Source organism: Nomascus leucogenys, chromosome 8 (genome assembly GCF_006542625.1).
Source record: "Nomascus leucogenys isolate Asia chromosome 8, Asia_NLE_v1, whole genome shotgun sequence".
Taxonomy (NCBI): Eukaryota; Metazoa; Chordata; class Mammalia; order Primates; family Hylobatidae; genus Nomascus; species Nomascus leucogenys.
Window position 1 is genome coordinate 4,371,201 of NC_044388.1, and position 25,654 is coordinate 4,396,854.

At 39.1% G+C, this 25,654-nt stretch overlaps 1 non-coding gene across 1 annotated transcript; it reads left to right on the forward strand.

The window, feature by feature from the left end:
* The first annotated feature begins 3,201 nt into the window (after positions 1 to 3,201).
* Positions 3,202 to 3,332, forward strand: LOC115836500. The gene has a single exon (XR_004031574.1). It is a non-coding gene; the product is annotated as a small nucleolar RNA SNORA64/SNORA10 family (small nucleolar RNA).
* Positions 3,333 to 25,654: the final 22,322 nt, after the last annotated feature.

Consider the following 25,654-nt stretch of genomic DNA (forward strand, 5'->3'; position numbering starts at 1 on the left):
AACTGTAAGGCTAATTTGTTAATGTACTAGGAAACTATTTTACTGAATATAAATTATCTCTTTGGGTAGATATTTCTAGGAAAGAGATTACATTTCTTCTTGCCACATTTCTCTACAAAGTGTTCCAAGTAACTGTCTACAGCAGAGGTTGGCAACCCTTCTGTAGCATAAATGTAGCCTGAGACAATATGTGAAAGAAAGAGAGTGGCTGTGTTCCAATAAAACTTTATTTAGAAAATGACAGAGGTGGGGAAAGGGGGCTGTAGTTTGCCCATCCCCGAGCTACACTGTTAGTAAGCATTGGGTAATAAATGTCACTTCTACTTAAATGTCCAAGAGACCTGCAAAGCAAAGAATCCAAGTGCATGTATTAATTTTTTTAAATCTCACTATGGATATTAGAGCATTCAAAGCCAACATAGAAAGTTACATTTCTTTAATGTGACTATTATCATCCTTGTTTTAAATGATTTGGATGAAACCTTTGGTGTTAACTTTTCAGTTTTATTTTTTAGTAGCTCTGCATGAACATAAAAAAGAATTGCCTTGAACAGTTTGGGCTGCTATAATAGAATACCACAGGCTGTGTGGCTTCAACAACAAACATATATTTCTCGCAGTTCTGGAAGCTGGTGAATTGCCCTCTTCTTGGTTTGTAGAAGACTGTCTTTTCATATATTCTTACATAGTCCAGAGAGATCATCTGTCTTACTTAACTTCTTATAAGGGCACTAATCCCACTCATGAGGGCTCGCCTCTTATGACCTAATCACCTCCCAATGTCCCACCTGCTAATATCATCACAGAGGGGGCTATAATTTTGACACATGAACTTGGCAGGGACACATTCAGCCCAGAACAAGAATCTAGATGCCAGTGGTTGAAAGAGCCTAGGGTGACCTTACGGGTGTCTGCAGTCATACAACTGATAGCAATGCTATGTCAGTATTTGGTTAATAGGTGATAAGTATCTTTCCAACTTATATATTGTGCCATCTCTGAGACTCTATCGTTTTGCAGATTAGTGGCAGGCTAATTTCATTTGAATGAGTTATTGGAATTTTTTATGGCCAAAGTATATGGTAACTCTTCTAAAATATTTCATATGACTAAGCAATATTTCATGAAGGTTCCTTTTTTTTTGTTGTTTTGGGGTGTGTGTGTGTGTGACCACTGAATGGAATTTTTTTTAGTTAGCCCATAATAATATATTCAATAATGTTTAATGAAGTTAATAAATTAAGTCAATTACAACTTCTTTCCCTAGAGATTCTTTTCAGGGTTATATTTCTTATTAAAAATGATCAGGGCTGAGTGCGGTGGCTCACACCTGTAATCCCAGCACTTTGGGAGGCCGAGGTAGGTGGATCACCTGAGGTCAGGAGTTTGAGACCAGCCTGGCCAACAGGGTGAACCCTCGTCTCTACTAAAAATACAAAAATTAGCTGGGCATGGTGGCAGGCTTCTGTAATTCCAGCTACTCGGGAGGCTAAGGCAGGAGAATAGCTTGAACCCAGAGGCAGAGGTTGTGGTCAGCTGAGATCATGCAATTGCACTCCACCTGGGTGACAGAGTGAGACTCCATCTCAAAAAAAAAAAAAAAATGATGACCAAGCCTGGTGTCTCATGCCTGTAATCCTAGCACTTTAGGAGGCCAAGGTGGGAGGATCACTTAGAACCAGGAGTTTGAGACCTGCCTGGGCAACATGGTGAAACCCTGTCTCTACAAAAAATACAAAATTTAGCTGGGTGTGGTAGCAAACAACTGTAGTCCCAGCTACTTGGGAGGCTGAGGCAAGAGAATCGCTTGAACCTGGGAGATGGAGGCTGCAGTGAGCCATGATCACATCACTATACTCCAGCCTGGGCAACAGAGTGAGACCCTGTCTCAAAAAAAAAAAAATTAGCTGGACAGGAGGATCACTTGGTCCCAGGAGTTCAAGGTTACAGTGAGCTATGAGCACACCACTGCACTCTAGTCTGGCAGATAGAGTGAGAACCTGTCTCCAATAACTAATAAAAATAATAATTTTAAAATATAAAATGACACATAGTTTATATATTTTTCTTAAGTTATGATGGAGAGCCTTCATAATAATATGAAAAATCCAATATATTATTCCTTAGGGTCTTGGTTATTAATCTCATTATGATGTCATAACAGATGTTGGCACTCAGCTTTAGGTAAAGAGAAGAGGTGGCATTGACAATTTAAAAATGATTTTGAAACCAGTCATTTTCTAATTCTATTTAGTAGTAACAGTAGCACTGTAGTAATTGCTGCAGCAGTAGCAGTTAACATTTACTGAGTTCTAACACATAAAAAACTGTACTAAACACTACACATATATATCACTTAATCCCCAAAATAGCTAATGTTGGAGGTATAATTTTACAGATGAGGAAATGAAATGGCAAGAGGTTACAAAATGTATCCAAAGTTAGAGGACTCAAACCCAGATCAGTCTGATAGCAAAGTCACTGCTTTTAACTACAATGCCAGTGATTCTCAAAGTGTGGTCCCCAGACCAGCAGCATCAACATCACCTGAGAATGTGTTAGGAATGCAGATTCTCAACCCTCATCCCCATCAGCTGAATCAGCAACTCTGGGGGTGGGGTCACTTTTGTCACATTCTCTCCAGGTAATTCCAAAGTCCACTGACATTTGACAACCTCTGTACTATGCTAAGCTGCATTTAAAAGAAGTACCAAACACTGAGTGAACATTAGTTGTGCAGGAGAGAACTACCTAGCACAGCACAGAGCTCACAGTGAGCATTAGCTTAAAATAGTTTATTTCTATTATATGAATACCCACCACGTCTGTCTTTTGTGAAGTTAGATTATTAAAAACTGTTCCTGAACTGCGCATCTGTTTTCTAAGTTGGGAGGGGAGAAGCCCAGCACACTGTGCTTAGAAAGAAAAACAAAGGCAAATGTGAATAAATTATCCTTCCAGGCCAAACAAGATCTTGAGCAATTGTTTTTTAGCTAAAAAACTAAATCCATATTTTGTATTCATCAAAATGCCCATTGCTTTATCTGGATTTCATGGTAGGAGAAATCCACATATTTGACAACATTCCTTTGAATGAAACTAAGAAGTAATGTTGGTAGTGATGGCCTGAGCGATACATGTGATTGTGGCAGAGATTAATGGTGACCAAAGAAACTTAACAAGTTTTAAAATTATAAAGTAGGCCTCTCAGCTCCGCTTAATCACAAGGTCCAGTGTGTGCTTGGTGTGTTTTCTGGGAGGCAGAGGAAGGCTCTCCTAATCACAACAGACCTGCCCAGAATGGCCTCTCCATTTCTAGGAGTATGATAGCTTTTGGGGAAAAGAAAAGAAAAGAATGGATGCTGCCGGGCACGGTGGCTAATGCCTGTAATCCCAGCACTTTGGGAGGCTGAGGTGGGCAGATCACGAGGTCAGGAGTTCGAGATCACCATGGCCAACATGATGAAACCCTGTCTCTACTAAAAATACAAAAATTAGTTAGGCGTGGTAGTGGGCGCCTGTAATCCCAGTTACTCAGGAGGCTGAGGCAGGAGAATCACTTGAACCCAGGAGGCGGAGGTTGCAGTGAGCTGAGATCATGCCATTGTACTCCAGCTTGGGCGACAAGGGCAAGACTCCATCTCAAAAAAAAAAAAAAAAAAAAAAAAGAAAATAATGGATGTTATGAATGATAGTTTAATAAAATTTTTACTGGTACATGATAATTGTACATATGTATGGAATACATGTGATATGTATTAAACGCATACAATGTGTAATGATCAAATCAGGGTAATTGGGAGATTCGTCACTTCAAACATTTATTGTTTTTTATGTTGGGAACATTCCAAATATTCTTTTAACGATTTTGAAATACACAATAAATTATTGTTAATTATAGTCACCCTACTATGCTATGGAACACTAGAAATTATTCCGTCTAACTGTATTTTTGCACCTTTAACCAACCTCTCTTTATTTCCCATCCCCAACCCTTCCCAGCCTCTAGTAACTATTATTCTACTCTCTACCTCCATGAGCTCAACATTTTTAGCTGCCACATATGAGTGAGAACATGCAATATTTCCACTTCTTCTACCCATTCTTCCGAATTATTCTCTGTGCCTCGTTTATTTCACTTAACATAATATCTTCCAGTTCCATCTATGTTACTGCAAATGACAGAACTTCATTCTTTTGTGGCTGAATCGTATTCCATTGTGTATATGTATACAACATTTTTTTTTATCCATTCATTGATGGACACTTAGGCTGATTCCATGTTGTGACTATTGGGATTGCGGGATTGTATGGCACATCTGTCTTTAGTTTTTAGAGGAACATCGATACTGTTTTCCACAGTGGCTGTACCAGTTTCCATCCCCCCCGGTAGTGTACTAGTGTTCTCCTTTCTCCACATCCTAACCAGCATTTGTTGTTGTTTGTCTTTTTTATAATAGCCTATTTTAATGGATGCTATCAATAATATAATTTAGTAGGATAGTTTTAGTGATACCTTTCTGAATTTATATTTTCATAACTTGTGAAATGTCCCTCACACCTCTTTTGGCCTCTTCTCTACCTCTAAGATTTTGCAAAACCTTGCACACATGCATGACTCGGAATGCCAGGCATAATGGAAAGTTGCCACACAAGAAAAGAAAGAAAAACTCAGCTAGGCGTGGTGGCTCAGGCCTGTAACCCCAGCACTTTGGGAGGCTGAGGTGGGTGGATCACGAGGTCAGGAGATTGAGACCATCCTGCCTAACATGGTGAAACCCCGTCTCTACTAAAAATACAAAAAACTAGCTGGGTGTGGTGGCACGTGCCTGTAGTCCCATCTACTCGGGAGGCTGAAACAGGAGAATCGCTTGAACCTGGGAGGCAGAGGCTGCAGTGAGCCAAGATTGCACCACTGCACTCCAGCCTGGGCGACAGAGCATGACTCCATCTGAAAAAAGAAAAAAAAAAAAAAAAAGAAAAACTCATTTCTGTTGAACACTTTTTAACATGAACAAAAACGGTAACTTTTTTTGGTAAGTGATTCTAGTGGTGGTGTGTGGAAGACAGGGGGTTCGTCAGGATCAGAAGAGATCACATTCAGCTCAAAGAGCTCAAGAGAAGATAGAGTTGGAGAACATGCTGTTCTACCTTTATGCTACACAATTTTAAACTGTAAACTAAAGGACCTCAAAATGGGTTATTGTTCAATTTTTCCATAATTCTTTGAGTGAGACTTGCATTTGTGATCATCATCAATGAATCGCAGTAATTACCTTGGAGAGAGTTACTGGAAACAGGCCACACGGTAGATGATCCAGTGACATGTATAATGATGTAACCAGCATTAAATAAATGGACTTAGGGAACTGCAGAGACAAGCAGGTCTGTATGGTTCCAATATAAACAGGTTCCCAAGAGTCACGACATTGTGAGTCATAATGGTACCACTACCTTTTCTTTTGTGGGGCGGTGTGGGGGGAGGACGGTATAATATATATTTGGTAAGATTAACTCTTTTAAGTGTACAACTGTATGAGTTTGGACAAATGCATACAGTCATATAACTGCTACCACAATCAAGATTTTCAGTGTACATCTTAAACTAATCAGAGTCTAGACTCAAGGAGTATTCTACCTCTTCACTGTGTGGTGTCACAACTGGTGTACTAGGGTTATGGCTGTCATACATTTTGCTTTTACATATGCTACAAACCCCCAAAACTACTGTACTTTCCCTATACTCATCCTTTTCCCTGTTTTCACTACACTATTTTTAAAATTTATCTAATCAATTATCTTTTACAGCTATTTAAAGTCAGAAAAAGTCTTTTACGTTTATCTTCATTTTAACCATTTCTGGAATCTTCATTTATTTGTGTAGATCCAACTTTCTCTCTGGTCTATAGAACTTAAGCCTGAAAAACTTCTTCTAATATTTCTTATAGTCTGCTTCTGGGTAATGAATTATCTGCTTTTGTGTGAAAAATCTTAATTTCTCCTTCATTTTTGAAAGATATTCACACTGTGTATAGAATTCTGGAGAGTTATTATTTTTTCTTTCTCTCAGCATTTAAACATGCCAATTTGTCTTCAGACTTGCATAGTTTCTGAAGTCTGCTGTAATTCATTGTTTTCTTTTTTTTATTATTATACTTTAAGTTCTAGGGTACATGTGCACAATGTGCAGGTTTGTTACATATGTATCCATGTGCCATGTTGGTGTGCTGCACCTATTAACTCGTCATTTACATTAGGTATATTTCCTAATGCTGTCCCTCCCCCCTCCCCCCACCCCACAACAGGTCCCGGTGTGTGATGTTCCCCATCCTGTGTCCAAGTGTTCTCATTGTTCAATTCCCACTTATGAGTGAGAACATGCAGTGTTTGGTTTTCTGTCCTTGCGACAGTTTGCTCAGAATGATGGTTTCTAGCTTCATCCATGTCCCTACAAAGGACATTAACTCATCATTTTTAATGGCTGCATAGTATTCCATGGTGTATATGTGCCACATTTTCTTAATCCAGTCTATCATTGATGGACATTTGGGTTGGTTCCAAGTCTTTGCGATTGTGAATAGTGCCACAATAAACATACGTGTGCATGTGTCTTTATAGCAGCATGATTTATAATCCTTTGGGTATATACCCAGTAATGGATGGCTGGGTCAAATGGTATTTCTAGTTCTAGATCCCTGAGGAATCACCACACTGTCTTCCACAATGGTTGAACTAGTTTACAGTCCCACCAACAGTGTAAAAGTGTTCCAATTTCTGCACATCCTCTCCAGCACCTGTTGTTTCCTGACCTTTTAATGATCGCCATTCTAACTGGTGTGAGATGGTATCTCATTGTGGTTTTGATTTGCATTTCTCTGATGGCCAGAGTGAACGGGCAACCTACAGAATGGGAGAAAATTTTTGCAATCTACCCATCTGACAAAGGGCTGATATCCAGAATCTACAAATTACTTAAACAAATTTACAAGAAAAAAATCAAACAACGCCATCAAAAAGTGGGTGAAGGATATGAACAGACACTTCTCAAAAGAAGACATTTATGCAGCCAACAGACAGATGAAAAAAGGTACCGCTATCTTTTTATCATGGTGGGAAATGTGAAATTATCCAGGAATGGCATCCGTGACAATAAAGAAGATGAAAAGATGATTCCTAGACCAAAATAGGAAGAGATGATGTGTCTGGATATTTGCCCTGATTTGACAATAAATAAATATGTAAGTATCTCTTCTACTCCTTTCTACCCATTATTCTGAATTTTTATTGATAAATCACTATACTTTCCAGGAGCCCACACAATTTGTAAAGCATTTCCAATAAAAGTGCTTAGTTAGACAAGGCTTCTTAAAATGTGTGTCTATATTTTCCTTGCTTTGCAGATGAGTGCCTCCTAGAGCCACCTGCACCGGTCATGGTCAATCCCACTGTGTTCTTTGATACCATCATTCACTTGGGCTGTGTCTTCTTTGAGCTGTTTGCAGACAAAGTTCCAAAGACAGCAGAAAATTTTGTGCTTGTGAGCTGGCGAGAGAGGATTTGGTTATGTGGGTTCTTACTTTTACAGAATTATTCCAGGCTTTACATGCTGGGGTGGTGACTTCATGCCGTTATGGCATTGGTGACAAGCTTATCTACAGAGAGAAATTTGATGATGAGAATCTCATCCTGAAGCATACAGGTCCTGGCGTGATGTTCATGGTAAATGCAGAACTCAACACAAACAATTCCCAGTTTTTCATCTGCACTGCCAAGACTGAGTGGTTACATAGCAAGCCTGTTGTCTTTGGGAAGATAAAAGAGGGCATGAATATTGTGGAAACCATAGAGCACTTTGGATCCAGGAATGGCAAGACCAGCAAGAATATCACCATTGCCAATTGTGGAAAATGCTAGTAAATTTGACTTGTTTTATCTTAACCACTAGACCATTTTTTCTGTAGCTCAGGAAAGCACCCTTCCGCCCCATTTACTCGCAATACCTTATAATCTTTGTGCTCTCACTGCAGTTCTTTGGGTTCTATATTTTTCTTATTCCCCTTCACATCTAGCTGGATTGCACAGTTGTTTATTAATTATGAAATAAAAATTAAATAACAACAAACAATTTTCCAGGGGCCCTATATATCCCACATAATAGCAGCTCTGCTTGGCTGTGACCCTATGTTTGAGAGTTAACAAGTATTAATTGATGCACTACATACTGTAGTATCATGTTCTGTCAAATGCTGTTATTCCAGCCCCCAAAAACTGTACAAGGCAAACCTTGCCTTAAGAGCCATGGTCTTGCTGGTAATACAGAACTTACACATATGAAACATATCAGGAGATACATAAAATTAGATATTATATGGTGCCTAATCGATTAAACATATCTTTAAACATGGTAGAAATGGTTAATGCTCAGGATTGAGGGAGGGTCAAGCTCAGTCTGGGCTGGTGTCTCAAGGAAGGCTTGGTGGCACTTGATGTAGCCCTGAGGCACATGCTGAACTTGGACAGGCTCAGAAGTGTGCAGAAAGCTGGCAGGGTGTAGGGGGCAACAGTAGGAATATCTTACGGAGGAAGCCTCTCTATTGAGAGTCAGACTTGAGGGCATTCTGAACCAAAGAAGGTGCAGCCTCTGCTGTTTCTTGGAACTAGGCTCTTGAGCTATTAACAGCAGAAAAACCACCCTGCGGGGGGAAGTGGCAAGCTATTAGGACACCCTTCACTACCCTATGAATAGGTGACACTGTTGGAATGCATTTTGGGGCGGAAGCCTCTCACTGGAAATAATCTTGGTGATTTCTTTAACACCAGTGTCTCGACTCAGACTTAGCCCAACAACCACATTCTTGCCACACTCTCTCCATCTTCTTCAGGTCGTCTTTCTGTCATGCTGTCTTAGGAATGATTTCTCTTCCTTCCTGTTTGTCATCTAAGCCCCCACATCGTTCTGTAAGCATAAATACCAATTTTCACCTTGCACTTTTGCCAAACCTCAGCTCAATGTTGACTTGAAGCCAGAAGAACTGTGACTGAGGCTGACTTTGCTACTTATTGTCTCTATAACCTTGGGCAGGGCATTGTGTGCCTCAGAACTTCTATTTCTCTGTTTGCTACTTACTTCATGGGGGTATTTTGAGGAGAAAATAAAGTACTTTGGTTTAAAATAATAATATCTAATACTTATTCTATGTCAGGCAATCTTCTAAGTGCTTTAGATATATTAATTATTTTAATTCTCACCATCACCCCGTGAAGAAGAAATTATTATTATCACCATTTACAATGAGAAAGTTTAGGCATAGAGAAATTAAGTAAAATAACACAATTGTTAAGTGTAAGAGCTGAGATTTAAACCTTGGCAGTCCAGTTCCAGAATCTGTTCCCTCAACAACCACATTATATTGTTTATCTAATAAGAAGAAGAACTAACACTTGTGTAAGGCTTACTATATGCCAGATACTATTCCAATGGTCCAACTAACTTACTTAACTGTCACAACAGCCCTTTGAGGTATCTATGAGGAAGATGCTGTTATTATCTGTATTAAAATGCTCTGTGAAGACTTCCACATGTAGGAAGGCAGAATAGGTGTACTTTCCCTATTCCTCCCACTAAGTACAAAAGAAAACCCTGTCCAGCATACATAAGTCAACCACAGGGAAACTCTAAAGGGTGAGATAAGAAGGAAGACGGACTAGGGACTTCAGAATGGAAGAAACAGTATGTTGGTAAGCTCCCTGGTTTTTTTCTTTTCCCCTCATACAACTCAGACTTGGAGCTGAAGAAGGTAGCAACCTGAAAATGCCAATGGGTGTAAACAAACAAAGAAACAAACAAACAAGCCCCAACAAACCTTGCTCTCTCTAGCCAAAAGAAAGGACCAGGCTGGGCCTGACAGCTCAACACCTATAATCCCAGCACTTGGCAGGAGGATTGCTTGAGGCCAGGGATTCAAGACTAGCCTGGGCAACACAGCAAGACCCTGTCTAGAGAGAGAGAGAGAGAGAGAGAGAAAGGACCAGGAAAGGAACACCCTAGCAAGACAAAAGACCTTTGAGATAATAGCGGCTCTACACTAGACAAACACCACAGAAAAATCTCTGGTCCCATTCCCATCTATGCCAGCAAAGGCTGAGTGAGGAGTCTAGACTTCCACCTTTGTGCGGCTTTAAAAAGGAGCCCAAACCTCCCTATCAGTGTGGTGTCAGAAAAGGCTGAGTAGAGAGCCTAGACTTTTACTGCATGGAGGTAATGAGGCCTCTCCCACGTAGTGTCGGGATGATCAGTTGGGGAGCTGGACTCCCATCCTCATCTAATAGTAATAAGTCACCCTTCTCCATCCCCACTGTCAGAGGAGGTGTCAGAGGAGGTCTAGTGTGGGGAGAGTCAGGAGTTTCACCACCACCCAATCATAATGAGGTCCTTCTACATCTCCACCATAATAACAATGGGAGCATATAAGGAGCTGCAGGTACATAAGGAGCAGCACTCTGGTAAGGGTACATAATGAGGCACCCCTATGCTAGCCAGCCAGGGAGATCTCAATGGAGGCCTAATGCGGAAACAGAATTCTCACCTACACTCAGTGGCAAAGAGGATTCCCTACCTCAGCAGCCACCAAAGTTACTTGGTAAACCTGGATACCCTCACTTGGTAGTAATGAGGTGGTCCCCTCTCCTTCCCCTGCCAGAGTAGTGTCAGAGGAAGCCAAAAAAAAAAGAAGGTTAAATAAGCTCCAGAGTCTTATAGTACCCCCAAATGTCCAGATTTCAATATAAAAACACTTATCATACCAAGAACAAGGAAGATCTCAAAATAAACTTTTAAAAAGGCAATCAATAGACACCAGCAGAGAGATAACAAAGATTCTGGAATTATCTGACAAAGATTTTAAAGTAGTCATAAAAATGCGTCAGCAAACAATTATGAACACACTTGAAACAAATGAAAAGAGCGCATCAGTAAAAAAAAAAAAAAAAAATTTCAGGAAAGAAATAGAAGACATAAAAAGGAATAAAATGAAAATTTTAGAACTGAGAAATACAGTAACCAAAACTTTAAAACTCTCTGGGTGGTCCCAGTGACAGAATAGATGAAGCAGGGAAAATAATAAGTAAATTGAAGTTAAAACAATAGAAATTACCCAATCCTAAAAAGAAAGAGAAAATAAACACAGTCCCAGGGACCTGTGCAACTATAACAAAAGATCTCATATTCATGTGATGAGAAAATCCCTGAAGGAGAGGAGAGGAGAAAGAAGGCAAGGCTGAAAGCGTACTCGAAGAAATATTGGCAAAAAAGTTCTACAAATTTGACAAAAGATATAAACCTACAGATTCAATAAGTTAAGCAAATTCCAAAAAGTTTAACCTAAAGAAATCTACACCAAGACATACACAAAGTCAAACTTCTGAAGACTAAAAACAACAACAACAAAATACCTTGGAAACAGCAAGCGAGAAATGACATCTTACCTACTAAGTGGAAAATTCAAATGACAGGTGATTTTTCGTCTGAAACCATGGAGGCCAGAAGGAAGTGGCATATTCGCCAGCTACTGAAAGAAAACAACTATTCTCAAGTCCTATAACCAGCAAAAACATCCCTCAGAAATGAAGAAGAAATCAATATATTCTCAGTTGAAGAAAAACGAAAAGAATTTGTTGCCAGAAGACCTAAAAACATAACCTAAAGTTCCTGAAGCAGAAAGCAAATAATAAAAGAAGAAATCTTGGAATATCAGGAAGAAGGAAAGAACATGGAAAACAAAAATGTGGGTAAACACAATAAACTTCCCTTCTCTTGAATTTTCTAACTTATATTTGATGCTGGAAACAAAAATTATATATTGGCCAGGTGCAGTGGCTCAAACCTGTAATCCCAACACTTTAGGAGGCCAAGGTGGGTGGATCATTTGAGGTCAGGAGTTTGAGACCACCTTGGCCAACATGGTGAGACCCCATCTCTACTAAAAACACAAAAATTAGCCAGACATGCTGGTGCATGCTTGTAATCCCAGCTACTCGGGAGGCTGAGGTAGGAGAATCGCTTGAACCCTGGAGGCAGAGGTTGCAGTGAGCTGAGATTGCACCACTGTACTCCAGCCTGGGCAACAGAATGAGACTCTGTCTCAAAAAAAAAACAAGTTGTATGTTGTCCACGTACTATAACATTACCCTAATTGTGTGTAGAAAAATCACTAAGACTATTATAAGCAGGGGAGGGTAAAGGGAGGCATGATTTTTACACTTCACTCAAACTGGTAAAATGAAAACTTCAATAGACTGTGATTAGTTGTGCATATATTATGTCACACCGAAAACACCAAAAAATAAAAAAGTTATACAAATACATACACTAAAAAATGCTATAGGTAAATATAAATTAAATTGTAAAAGACTAACTCTCAGAAAGACAGGAAAAAGAAAGACAAATGAAAAAAAGATCGAACAAAAAACAAAACCAAAAAAATTACAGTAAATGGAAATGGTCTAAATACATCAATTAAAATATATTGTTACAGTGGATTATAAAACATGACCCAACTATATGCTGTCTACAAGAAACTCACTTCAAATACAATAATATAGGCAAGATGAAAGCAAAAGGATAGAAAAATATATTGTGTAAATACTAATTTTAAAAAGCAAGAGTAGACATATTATTAGGTATACTAGGCTTTAGAAAAAAGAAAATTACCAGAGACAGAGAGGGATATTATATAATGATAAAAGGGTCAATCTACCAAAAGACATAGTAATCCTAAATATGTATGCACCAAACAATGGAGATGCAAAATATGTGAAGCAAAACTGATAGGACTGATAGAAAAAATAGATAAATCCACAATTACGGTTGGAGACTCCAACCTACCCCTCTCAACAATTGGCTTAACAACTAGAAAGAAGATCAGGAAGAATACAGGACTCAACAACACCATCAACCAACAAGATAAAATAGACATTTAGAGAACATTATACCAAACAGCAGCAGTACACAGGTTCTCTTCAATGGCCTCTGTATTCGTCCATTTTCACGCTGCTGATAAAGACATACCCAAGAGTAGGTGATTTATAAAGAAAAAGAAATTTAACGATTTACAGTTCCATGTGGCTGTGGAGGCCTCACAATCATGGCAGAAGGCAAAAGCCACTTCTTTTTCTTTTTCTTTTTTTTGAGATGGAGTCTCACTCTGTCACCCAGGCTGGAGTACAGTGGCACGATCTTGGCTCACTGCAACCTCTGCCTCCCAGGTTCAAGCAATTCTTCTACCTCAGCCTCCCAAGTAGCTGGGATTACAGGTGCCCGCCACCACGCCCAGTTAATTTTTGTATTTTTAGTAGAGACGAGGTTTCACCATATTGGCCAGGCTGGTCTTGAACTCCTGACCTCAGGTGATCCACCCGCCTTGGCCTCCCAAAGTGTTGGTGGCAGCAAGAAAGAATAACAGCAGCTGGGTGTGGTGGCTCATTCCTGTAATCCCAGCACTTTGTAATCCCAGTACTTTTTTTTTTTTCTCAAAAAAAAAAAAAAATACAGAAAGAATAACAGAACTTGTGTAGGGAAACTCTCCTTTATAAAACCATCAGATCTCATGAGACTTAATTCACTATCACGAGCCCAGCACAGGAAAGACCTGCCCCCATGATTCAATTACCTCTCCCTGGGCCCCTCACATGACACATGGGAATTGTGGGAGCTATGATTCAAGAAGATATTTGGGTGGGGACAAAGCCAAACCATATCAGCCACTAAACATTTATTAAGAAAAATGATATCCTGAGAAAACAATCTTCAACAAATTATAAAAACTGAAAACATTGTTTCAATTTCAATTCAACATTTTCAATTTCAAGGTGGGAGGACTGCTTGAGCCCAAGAGTTCAAGACCTGGGTGACATAGCAAGACCCTGTCTGTATTTTTTTAAAAAACAAACAAGTAACAGGAAAATCTCTAAACACTTGAAAACTAAGTACACTTACAAATAACATGTGGGCCAGAGATAAAATATATTAAAATTTAAAAATACATTAAACTAGGCTGGGCGTGGTGGCTTACACCTGTAATCCCAGCACTTTGGGAGGCCGAGGTGGGCGGATCACAAGGTCAGGAGATCAAGACCATCCTGCCTAACACAATGAAACCCCATCTCTACTAAAAATACAAAAAATTAGCTGGGTGTGGTGGCAGGCACCTGTAGTCCCAGCTACTTGGGAGGCTGAGGCAGGAGAATGCCTGAACCCGGGAGGTGGAGCTTGCAGTGAGCCAAGATCGCACCACTGCACTCCAGCTTGGGCGACAGAGCAAGACTCCATCTCAAAAAAAAAAAAAATACATTAAACTAAATAAAAATGAGCCTACAACATATCAAAATTTGTGTGATACAAGTAAAGTAGTGCTGAGGGAGAAATTTAAGGACTAAATGCTTGCGTTAGAAAAGAAGTTAAGTCTCAACTCAATAATCTAAGCTTCTATCTCAAGAACTTAAAAAAAGAAATACAAAGTAAACCCAAAGCAAACATAAAGAAGAAAATAAACATAAGGAAGATGAGAGTAGAAATCAATGAAATTAAAAACAGAAAAACAAAAATGTTAACAAAACAAAAACCTGGTTATTTCAAAAGATTAATAAAATTGACAAACCTGTAGCAAGATTTACAAAGGAAACAAGGACAGAAAACACGAATTACTAATATCAGGAATGAAACAGGCGATATCACTAAAAATCCTGCAAACATCAAAAAATAATAAGTGAACACTACAAACAATTATATACACATTAATCTGACAACTTAGATTGTATGAACTAATTCTCCAAATAACACAAACTACCACAACTCATGCAATATGAAATAGATAATTCAAAAAACCCCATGACTCTTAAGGAAATTGAATTAGTAATTTTACAACTTTCAGAAAAGAAAGCTCCAGACCAGACGTTTTCATTGGAGAATTATACCAAATATTAAAGAAAACATCAATTGTATACAATCTATTGCAGAAATAGAAGAGAAAAGGGCACTTCCCTATTCATTTTACGAAGCTAACATTGCTCTGATACCAAATCCAGAATAGGACAGTCCAAAAAAAAAAGCACAGACCAATATTCCTTTTTAATATACATGTCGAAGTCCTTAACAAAATATTAACAAATAGAATTCAACAATACAGAAAAAGAATTCTACATTATGTCCAAGTGGAGTTTATTCCAAAGATGCAAGGAGAATTCAATATTTTTTAACATTTCACAGGTTTATTCATTTATTTTTATAAATGTATAAATTTTTATAAATTTACATGAATACGTTTTTTTAGGGGTGATTTCTGAGATTCTGGTGCACCCATCACCAGAGCAGTGTACACTGTACCCAATGTGTAGTCTTTTATCTCTCACCCCCGTCCCATCCTTTCCCCTGAGTCCCCAAAGTCCATTGAATCATTCTTACGCCTTTGCATCCTCATAGCTTAGCTCCCACTTGTGAGTGAGAACATACAATGTTTGGTTTTCCATTCTTGAGTTACTTCGCTTAGAATAATGGTCTCCAGTTCCATCCAGGTTGCTGCAAATGCCATTATTTCATTAGTATTTATGCCTGAGTAGTGCAAAGTCAACATCTGAAAGTCAATGTAATCCATCATTTTAACAAGCTAACACAAAAAATTATCTGCTCCTCCTATCAACTGATGCAGAAAAAAACATTTGACAAAATTCAACACCCATTTATTGTAAAAACAAACACCAAAAGCTCTTAGAAAATCAGGAATGGTGGAGACTTCGTCAACTTAATAAAGAGCATCCACAAAACTCCTGCAGCTAACATCATACTTAATAATCAAAGTTTGAATGCATTCCTTCTAAGATTGAGAACAAGGCAAATGTGTCCACTCTCCCCACTCTTATTCGGCATAGTGCTGGAAGTTCTAGACTCTGCAATTAGGTAAGAAAAGAAGATAAAAAGCACACAAATTGGAACAGAATAAATAAAATTGTTTCTATTTGAAGACAACATAATTATTTACATAGAAAATCCCAAGGAATATATGAAAACATTCATAGAACTAATAAATGAGTTCAGTGACATCTCAGGATACAAGATAAACATACAAATAGTAACCATTGTATTTCTATGCACTATCAAAGAACACATGTACACCAAAACTTAAAATAAAATACCATTGGTCGAGCACGGTGGCTCATGCCTGTAATCTCAGCATTTTGGGATACCAAGGCAGGCAAATCACCAGGTCAGGAGATCAAGACCATCTGGCCAACATGGTGAAACCCCATCTCTACAAAAATACAAAAATTAGTCAGGCATGGTGGCATGTGCCTGTAGTCCCAGCTACTTGGGAGGCCGAGGCAGGAGAATTGCTTGAATTCAGAGGGCAAAGGCTGCGGTGATCCAAGATAACACCACCGCACTCCAGCCTGGGTGACAGAGTGAGACTCCATCTCAAAAAAAAAAAACAAAACAGACAAAAAATTTATAATAGTTTAGAAAAAAATATAAGATACCTAGATGTAAACCTAGTAACTCATGTATAGGAAACTCGCAAATTGAAAGTTATGTAATAGTGCTGAAAGAAATCACAGATCTATATAAACAGAAAGATGTACCATGCTCCTGGATTGGAAAACTCAGTGTAGTGAAGACATCAGTTTTCTCCAAATTAACTCCAAATTAAACCTATGTATAGATTTCATCTGATTTCTATCAAAATCTCAGGATCTTTTTTTTGGATATGGAGAAGATAATTCTAAAATTTATATAAAAAGACAAAGGAACCATGATAGTTCAAATATTTTGAAAAAGTAGAATGAAGTGGGAATAATCAGTCTTCGTTTTCAAGAATTATTATGTAGCTACGTTAATCAAGACTGTGTGGCACTGATGGAAGGATAGACACATAGATCGTGAAAAAGAAATAGACCCACACAAATATGCCCAACTGATTTTCAACAAAGTGCGAAAGCAATTCAATGGAGGAAATACAGCCTTTTTAACAGACGGTGCTGGAGAATTAGATAATCCAAAAGCAAAAACATAAACCTTGACCTAACTGTCACAGCTTAATAAAAAGGTAATTCAAAATGGATCACTTGCCTTAAATGTAAAACCTGAAACTGTAAACATTTTTGAAAACAAAAACATATAAAATATTTGGGATCTTGGACTAGGCAAAAGTTCATAGACTTGATGCAAAAACATAATTAATACAAGGGGAAACTGATAAATTAGAATTCATCACAATTAAAAACTTTCTGGTCAGGCAGGCGTGGTGGCTAACACCTGTAATCCCAGCACTTTGGGAGGCCGAGGCAGGCAGATCACAAGGTCAAGAGTTCGAGACCAGCCTGACCAACATGGTGAAACTCTGTCTCTACTAAAAATACAAAAATTAGCCGGGCGTGGTGGTGTGCGCCTGTAATCCCAATTACTCAGGAGGCTGAGACAGGAGAATCGCTTGAACCCAGGAGGCAGAGGATGCAGTGAGCCGAGATCGTACCACTGCACTCCAGCCTAGGTGACAGAGTGAGACTCCGTCTCAAAAAAAAAACAAACTTTCTATGCGAAAGATCGTGTTAAAAAGTTGATAAGACAGGCGACTGGAGAAAATATTTGCAAACCACACAGTCCTAATATTAGCATTAATGTCTACACTATTAAGAAATCTTAAAACCCTACATTAAAAAAACAAACAATCCAATTAGAAAGCGGGCAAAAGACATGAAGAGACATTTCATTGATGAGGATACATACACGGCAAACAAGCAAATGAAATGATGTTCGACATCATTAGCCACCAAGGAAATGCAAATTAAAACCATAATGAGATATCACTATGTACCTGTCAGAACGGCTAAAATTAAAAAATCATAATAGCAGCAATTGCTGGAGAGGATGAAGAGAAACTAGATTATTCATACATTGCTATTGGGAATGTAAAATTGTAAAGTCCAGAAAACATTTTGGCAGTTTCTTAAAAAACTAGACATGCAACTTCTACATGACTCAGAAATTACACTGTCAGGCATTTTTTCCAGAGTAATGAAAACTTGTGTTCACACAAAGACCTGTGCATTAATGTTTATAGCAATTTTAATCATAATGGCTCCAAGCTGGAAGCAATCTATCAGATGCCCTTCAACTGTACATTTAAACAAACTGTAGGACATTCATACCAAGAAATACTGCTCAGCAACAAAAAAGAACAAACTATTGATACATGCAACAACCTAGATGAATCTCAGAGAATTATGTTGAGTGATTAGAGCCAATCTCAAAATTACATAGTGTATGATTCCATTTGCATAACATTCTCAAAATGAAAAAATTATAGAATAAGGAGCAGATTAGTAGCGCCAGGGGTTAAAGAGGGGATGTAGGTGAGAGGGAAGAGGATGTGGGTATAAAAGAGCAACATAAAAGATCTCCATGGAAAGGTAAGACTGGTGGTTCATGCCTGTGGTCCTAGCTACTGAGGAGGCTGAGGTGAGAGGATCACTTGAACCTGGGAGGTTGAGGCTGCAGTGAGTCATCATTGTGCCTCTGCACTTCAGCCTGGGCAACAGGGGGAGACTCTGTCTCAAAAAAACCTTAATTTAAAAATTCCCTTTAATATTTAAATAATTCACAATGAAGTGCATTATTTAAATATTACAGTGTACACCATGGACTACCATGCAGCCATAAAAAGGAACAAGATCATGTCCCTTGCAGGCACGTGGATGGAGTTGGAAATCATTATCCTCAGCATACTAACACAGGAACAGTAAACCAAACACCGTGTGTTCTCACTCACAAGTGGGAGTTGAATGATGAGAACACATGGAGGGGAACAACACATACTGGGGCCTCTCAGAGCGGGGTGTGGTGGGGGGAGCATCAGGAAAAATAGCTAATGGATGTTGGGCTTAATACCCAGGTGATGGGATGACCTGTGCAGCAAACCACCATGGCACACGTTTACCTATGTAACAAACCTGCACATCCTGCACATGTACCCCTCAACTTAAAATAAAAGTTGAAGAAAAAAATATTATGGTGATACCTGCTTTGTGCCAGGCCATACTCCTGGGCTCAATCCTCAACATTTTAATACTCCTCACCATCAGCTGGGGATGCAGCCTGGACTATGACTGTTACAATGAGAAGGAGCAAAATCTGAGCAATTCTGGGAAGCCAGGTCACCCAGGATTTGGGGAGTAATGGAAGTGAGGGGAGTGGAAAACAGAAGTGCTGACTCTCCAGTTTCAAGTTAGCATGTCTAGAATAATAGAGATCCATTCAACAGCCTTGATGTAGTTGGGAGGTCTTTTTTAGGAAGGAGAATAAGAAGAAATTAGGTCCCCATGTGCTCATTTTTTCTAATTTTTTTCCTCCTTTGACAACTTTCTGAAATAATGCATCCAGTGTGCCCTGAACATAATGATAAGAGTTTCTTTAAACCCATTAGCCAATTCTCTTAGCAACTTAGGATGTATGTTATAGAGGTGCCATTTTAAAGATATTTCAATGTTTCCAATATATTTGCTTTTTAAACTATCAATAACTTATTTCATACAATTTCCCTTGCTTATTTTCCTGATATTTTTAAAGCCAAGGGCAGATTTTAACTACAATGTTGTACCTCTGAGGTTTCCAATCATAGCATCATGCTGTTCACCTGTTTCTTTTTGGGGGGCTGTTATTTCTTCTCATATAGATGAATTAGGAAGAACTCTTCTTTTAAGACTCTTGGCCATTATTAACAATCTCTCTTTTTCCTTTATTTTTTATTTTTTAATTAATTAATTCGATTTTTTTTTTTTTTTTTTTTTTTGAGACAAAGTCTCTCTCTGTCACCCAGGCTGGAGTGCAGTGGCATGATCTTGGTTCACTGTAACCTCCACCTCCTGAGTTCAAGCAATTCTCCTGCCTCAGCCTCTTGAGTAACTGGGATTATAGGTGTGTGTCATCACACCCGGCTAATTTTTGTATTTTTAGTAGAGACAGGATTTTGCCATGTTGGCCAGGCTGGTCTCAAACTCCAGACCTCAGGTGACACACCCACCTTGGCTTCCCAAAGTCCTGGGATTACAGGCGTGAGCCACCATGCCTGGCCTATTTTTTATTTTGAAATGCTCTCACTCTGCTCCCCAGGCTGGAGTGCAGTGGCGTGATCATGGCTTACTGCACCTTGACCCCCTGGACTCAAGCAATCCTCCCAACTTGACCTTCCAAGTAACTGGAACTACAGGCAAGGGCCACCACACCCAGCTAATTTTTTAAATTATTTTTTAGAGATAGGTCCTGCTACGTTGCCTGGCTGGTCTTGAATTCCTGGCCTCAAGCAATCCTCTTGCTTTGGCCTCCCAAAATGCTGGGATTACAGGCATGAGCCACAACACCTGGACACCTTCTGGTTTTATATCTTTCTTCCACATTTCTGTCAAACTATAGTCTTGCTTTGCCTCTCCTTTATTTTTTATTTCAACAATGAAAGATTTTGCTGATTCCTTCTATTTCCACACTGAAAAAGTATTAGTATTTATTATTATTTTTACTTCTTGCCCTTGAGAATAACATGCATACATACGTGTGTGGTGAATATATCCATATAATATATAATATATATGTACATCTTACATATGCATTTTATATATACAAAGTGCACTATGTAAAGTATATATCATATATACATATTGCACTTTTCTCTTTTTCTAAATCTCCTTAGAACTAGATGTTTCATATTAAGCATCTTGTACAAAACAAATCTCAAAATCATTTTTTCACTGAAATGAAGGATGCCAGAGTGATTATGTAGAGCTTTCATTCCTATTCTCAAGTGCTTAGAGAGAGGCCTCTTCTGAACAGCAATGAAATTCAGAAATATTTGGGATTAAAATGAGGTCTCTGCACAGTCCTGTGGCTGGTACCACAGACTCTGCTGTGTACTGAGAGTCTTGTGTCTTGTCTGCCCAACCAGTACCTGTCATTAGCACTGATGTGTGTTGGGGCAGTGCCTGTTACAGCTGAAGTGCTCTTGTCCTTCTTTTTCCTAACGAGGCAACCTCAGCATGAAATAGTCTTGCATCACCGTCTCTCAAGCTGTGGGAACTCTGAGGTATTCATGAGATCTAACTTTGTTTCCACAGAGCTGACCACTGATACAGAGACCAAAATCCCACTCAAATCAACGTCAGTATAGAGCTTATTTTATTTTTAATTACAGAGACAGGGTCTCGCTGTCGCCCAGGCTGGAGTGCAGTTGCACACTCACAGTTCACTGCAGCCTCAAAATCCCAGGCTCAAGTGATCCTTTCTTTCTGGCTTCCCAAGTAGCTGGGACCACAGGCACACACCAACATACCTGGCTAATGTTTTTTATTTTTGGTACAGAGTCTCGCTGTGTTGGCCAGGCTGGTCTTGAACTCCTGGACTCAAGTGATCCTCCTGCCTCAGCCTCCCAAAGCACCGGGATTACAGGCATGAGCCACTGTACCCAGCCTAAAGAGCTTATTTTAGAATCCAGAAAGCTTCTGGAATCCAAGGGAAGCAGGGCCCCTATGACAGGAACTGCAAACCAGAAAGGTTGCAGCTAAGGTGCTCTCGAGGGTGTCCTCTCTCCTTTGCTTTTTCTGTCCCTTTCTCTCTGGAACCATGAGGCCCTCATATGCATTTTCCCTTGTGCATTCTTTCTCTCTCTCCCTCTCTCCCCTCTCCCTATCTCATTCTCATTCTCTTTCTCTGTAGGCCTATAGTTCAAAATGTCCGCCAGATCACTTGAGGTCAGGAGTTCAAGACCAGTGTGGCCAACATGGTGAAACGCTGTTTCTATTAAAAATACAAAAATTGGCTGGGTGTGGTGGTGTGTGCCTTTAATCCCAGCTGCTCGGGAGGCTGAGGCAAGAGAATCACTTGAACCTGGAAGGCGGAGGTTGCAGTGAGCCGAGAACCCGGAAAGCAGAGGATGCACTGCACTCCAACCTGGGCAACAGAGCGAGAACCCGTCTAAAAAAAAAAAAAAAAAAAGGCCGCCAGCCACAACATTTCATCATTGCCTTTCTGAACATTTTTCTTAATTTCTTGGAGTTTCAATTCCAAATCCCTGATACCCAAAGAAATTTAGTCCTGAGACTCATTTCTGGGAAACCTATAGGTAGGCCCCTTCCCTGGGTCTCATGAATGATCCACTGGGATCTAGGGCTCCTTACTTACCTACAACAGGCGGAGGGGGTAAAGAGATTCTCTGAAAAAAGATGGATTGATTGTTTAAAATATACGTCTACTCTCTAAGGATATTTGTTTGTTTATTGCATCCTAGTAATACTTTTCCAGAAAGCTCAACATTTACTGTGGAGGGAGAAGTTGCTTCCTCACAATTCGGCCTGAGTCAGATGGCGACCCATTACGCCCCCATGCAGCCGAATCGGTGGGAGCTGCTATGTAACTGCGAGGATTACAGTATTTGGGGAGTTAAGGTACTGGAAAGAGGAATGGGTTGATGGTTGAGAATTTGATCCTTACACCTGAGTCCTGATAAGATCCTAACCCACTGTATGACCTTGGACAAAACAAATAACTTTCTGAGCTTATTTTTTTCTGATTTGTTCAATGTGGAGGCTGGTGGAAATCAACGGTTCCCAGTTTTTTAGAGTATGAAAACTCTTCTTAATTTCAAAAAATCATGAATACCACATTATAATGATGTCAATTTCATTGCCCACTGAAAGGAAAAATATCTATAAATATATATGGGTTCTAAGACTCTTCTAATAACTCCAGAGTCTCTGTGAAATGCTACAGGCTAAAACCATTGATCTAGCTGACACTGAGTCCCTTCTGGCGATGATAATCTGGGGCTCAAGTCAGGGGAATTGGGACTCCTTAGAAAACATTCACTTATTCAAAAGGAAAGCTGACATTAAATATCAGATCCAAGAACAGCACTAGAAGTTTTCAAAAGAGATGAATTAAAGCAGATTCAAGGATCTAAGAATCTGAGCTGAGAGAGAACAGAAGGAAGAATGAACACTAACAACAGTGGAAGGCTGTGGGGCAGAAAAATAGACCCTTCAGGAAGCAGGGTTATACAGTGTGGCTCACGCCAGCAAGCGGGTCAGATGCCATGATAACTAAGAAAAGGAAGGCAGAGGAGAAGGTGATTTCGACTCTCAGGCAGGGTGGGCCACCTCTTCTTGACCTAAATATGTTATATAACAGCATATTAAATATAAAATATTAATATAATTAATAATACACGTTATATTGAATAATATTCACATATAAAACCACAGTGTATGTGCATGGTTCATAGTAGGCTAGTTTTCCTCTCCCCTCCTTTGTTACCTTAACAGTTGAAGTGTTACTTAAAGCCTTCTATTTAAAATTCTGTAAAGATTAGTACCATCTGAGTTGACATCAAGAAGATACTGGCAATGATTTAGGGTAATTTCCGTGGTGTACACACGAGTTACGCCCACAGAAAAATTTATTCTTATGGCTCATCCAAGCACTGTCCCTTTTGTGTTTTTCAATACTTTGTATGCTTCATATCAAAAAAAGAGACTGATTCTCAAAGATATTCTGCCTTATAGCATTCTTCCTAAAGTTTTTAGGAGATCTTAACCTGACAGTTTATATTTCTCAGAGTTAAACACATGTTTGAGAATTAGGTTGAGAATATAAGGTCAAATTTCGACCCAACATTCATCAAGCTGCACTGAGAAGCAAGACAGGAAAATAAGAAAAATTCCTGAAAGATTTTACAGGTTATTAATTGTGTTAGTCTATTTTGCTTTTCTATAAAGGAACACCTGAGACTGGGTAATTTATAAAGAAAAGTGGCAGGAGTTGCCACACTCTTTTTTTTTTTTTTTTTTGAAACGAAGTATCGCTCTTGTACCCCAGTCTGGAGTGCAATGGTACGATCTCTGCTCACTGCAACCTCCGCCTCGAGTTCAAGAGATTCTCCTGCTTCAGTCTCCCGAGTAGCTGGGATTACAGGTGCATACCACCACACACAGCTAATTTTTTGTATTTTAAGTAGAGACAGGGTTTCACTATGTTGGCCAGGCTGGTCTCAAACTCCTGACCTCAGGTGATATGCCTGCCTCAGCCTCCCAAAGTGCTGGGATTACAGGTGTGAGCCATCGCACCCAGCACCACACTCTTTTAAACAACCAGATCTTGTGTGAACTCAGAGTGAGAACTCACTCATTACCACTGGGAGAGCACCAAGCCATTTATGAAGGATCCACTCCCCTGACTCAAACACCTCCCACCAGGCCACACCTCCAGCATTGTGGATTACATTTCAACATGAGATTTGAGGGAACAAAATTTCGAAATTATACCATTAATTCTCAGAATCTTTTTATTATTACTATTTTGATTTCTATATTCTAGCAAACATATCCTTTGGAGAATAGAAACTCCCTCCACTCCTCCAATAAATTCAACTGTAGAAGCTTTAAGTAAAACAGAAATCTTATAAGAAAGTGTTGGTCCAAATATAAATCAAACTAAAACGTTGTAGTGTTTCTAGCAATTTATAGCATGTAAGAAAAAATAGACCCTTCAGGCCGGGCGCGGTGGCTCACGCTTGTAATCCCAGCACTTTGGGAGGCCGAGGCGGGCGGATCACGAGGTCAGGAGATCGAGACCACGGTGAAACCCCATCTCTACTAAAAATACAAAAAAAAAAAAAAATAAGCCGGGCGTGGTGGCGGGCGCCTGTAGTCCCAGCTACTCGGAGAGGCTGAGGCAGGAGAATGGCGTGAACCCGGGAGGCGGAGCTTGCAGTGAGCCAAGACTGCGCCACTGCACTCCAGCCTGGGCGACAGAGCAAGGCTCCATCTCAAAAAAAAAAAAAAAAAGAAAAAATAGACCCTTCAAGTGTGCTGACAGGGAAATTATATTTCATTTTTTAACGAATCAAATAGTATTATTTGATTCTTCAGTGAATAATGTTCATATATTCATAGCCTGTGAATAATATTAACACATTCCGTTTTTAGTTTTCAGAATCAATCTATAGACAAAGTATGTTTAAGGGACAGAATGTAAATGTTTTAAATCTAAACATTGACAATTTATGATTATTTTAAATTTTCACTTAATAATTGTACATATTTATGGGGTACACTGTGATATTTCCATACAAGTATAAAATATGTAATGATAAAATCAGGGTAATTAGCATATCTATCACCTCGAACATTAATCATTTCTTTGTGTTGAGAACATTTAAAATCTACTCTTCTAGCTACTTGAAAATATATAGTAAATTGTTGTTGATTATAGTCCTGCTATAGTGGTATAGAATACTAGAACTTAATCCTTCTAGCTGTACTTTTGCATCCATTAACTAACCTCTAGCTATTCTCCACTCGTTCCACCCTTTCCAGCCTCTAATAACCACTAATCTACTCTATACTTTCATGAGATCAACTTTTTTAGCTTCTGTATGTGAGTGAGAACATGTATTTACGTTCCTGTTCCTGGCTTGTTTCACTTAACATAATATCCTCCGGGCTCATCCATGGTTCCTCAAATGACAGAACTTTGTTCTTTTTTTATAGCTTTGTTCTTTTTTATATTCCGTTGTGTATATATACTGCATTTTCTTTTTTTTGAGACGAAGTCTCACTCTGTCTC